The 1,819-nt window shown below is 27.6% G+C and overlaps 1 long non-coding RNA gene across 1 annotated transcript in view; it reads right to left on the reverse strand.

Moving 5' to 3' along the window:
* Nucleotides 1–290: 290 nt before the first annotated feature.
* LOC143051154 (uncharacterized) overlaps nucleotides 291–1,819 on the reverse strand; it is a 2,764-nt gene continuing 1,235 nt past the window's right edge. The window contains exons 2-3 of the long non-coding RNA XR_012970618.1: nucleotides 1,007–1,060; nucleotides 291–472 (exon numbers count right to left, since the gene is read on the reverse strand). This is a non-coding gene — a long non-coding RNA (uncharacterized LOC143051154). The remainder of the gene's footprint in view (nucleotides 473–1,006; nucleotides 1,061–1,819) is intronic.

Below are 1,819 nucleotides of genomic sequence, written 5' to 3' on the forward strand. Positions count from 1 at the left end.
ACCTATAGTTTGTTAATGTTTGTGTCATTTTGCTCTTTTGTGGATAGTTGTCTCATTGGCAATCATACCACATCTTCTTTTTTATATTGAAATAACAGCAAATGCCAAATGGTGACTAGCACCTTTGGTCAGTTATTTGGGGAGGTAAGGAACAGAAAAGTACATTAGCTATAGTTAACAGCTGGTATTGTAATTGACTTTTCTAAAAACCCATTGCAGTATACAAAAGTCATGTACAAAAGATTATTCAAAACAAGAGGAAATGAAAATATGTCTTCTCAAAACTGAAGATTTATTATTCATTTATAATGTTAATATTTTGATATATTTTCTATATATAGCTTTGTTCAATCAATCCCTCAATGTTCTATATACTGTTAAATTAACATCATTTGTAGATAAAGAAAAGCAAGAACTTTCTCCAAAAAATCACTTCTTCCTCTCACATGAACCACCATTGTGTGTGTGAAACCTGAAATAAAAGACAGAATTTCCTAATATAAAAGAATAAAGTCAGTGCATAATGTATTTATGTAACTCCCCTTTAAGATATATGAAAGTAATCATGAATGGGAAAACAAATATAGCTTGATCAAATGTAAAGAGTAGTAGATTAGAAACCTTGGTTAGCAAAGATGTCACCTAATGAAAACTGAAGAAATTTATTAACTGCTCTCAATCTCATACATACATGTATATACATACAATCTTCAAATTTAGAGAGAAAGTTGAGAAAATCAAGTGATGCTTGAAATCCAAGGTTGGATGTACAATATTTTACATTACAAAATTCCCAACATGCTTTTTTAAAGTTCATTGCAAACATGAACAATGTATAAACCAGTTATTTTTTTTAAATATCAAGATAAATGTATATGCTTTAATGAAACAATTTCACTGTATACATTCATGACATTGTAGGTACATGTACACATGAATTGCTGAAAAATTGACCATCAGTTTTATAATCCATTTATTATTTATTTATTAACAAAATATTACTTACCTTATTCAGTACTAGTTTTCTTGGTAGACTGTGGGTTACACTGGTTAGTAATACCTAAAAAATAAGACATAAAATGTTGAACATAATTTACATGTACATCATGATCAGTACATATGTATAACATAGAAAATACAAGTTTTCATTTTGTTAAACAATGTTAAAAGATCAGGATGATCTTCAATCAGTAAATACAATAATTTGTAATTATAACATTTATCACATAACAATTAATAGAATTTATAACATACATGAGATATGGGGAGGTGGTTTTTAGTATTTAGTCATTTAAAAATTGTCATTTGAGTGGTCATGGTATAAATTTAATAAAATATCAATCAAACAGTTGTAAATCTCTGGCAACAAATAAAGGTAATTTAAATTATCCAGATTTTTTTCTTTTCCACAACTCTTAAAAATAGCATCAATTTTGTTGCTATGTTAGATGGGTAGCAGTTTATTTTCTAAATTGAATGACAGGTTCTGAATTTCATATCCATGTATATACAACTGATGTACATTATTAGATATTATCAGACCTGTAACAATGTTACAGAATAAACACTTCACTTTATTTAAATATTTTTTCAAAAGGGGTAGAAGGTACCTTTGTAGCTATTTTATTTGTTGGTTTACACTTATTTAAAAAGGAAAAGTTGGATGAAGGGCATTTGATACAATACATGTACATGTCATACATGTTGTTGTCAGAAGGGGTAACCCAAATATACAAACTTCAAGAAAATGATTTAAAACTTTGACTCTTTGATATGATTATAGATGTAATGTACATATACAAATTTATTGTACATGTAA

The sequence above is a fragment of the Mytilus galloprovincialis genome, chromosome 11 (genome assembly GCF_965363235.1).
Source record: "Mytilus galloprovincialis chromosome 11, xbMytGall1.hap1.1, whole genome shotgun sequence".
NCBI classification, from domain to species: Eukaryota; Metazoa; Mollusca; class Bivalvia; order Mytilida; family Mytilidae; genus Mytilus; species Mytilus galloprovincialis.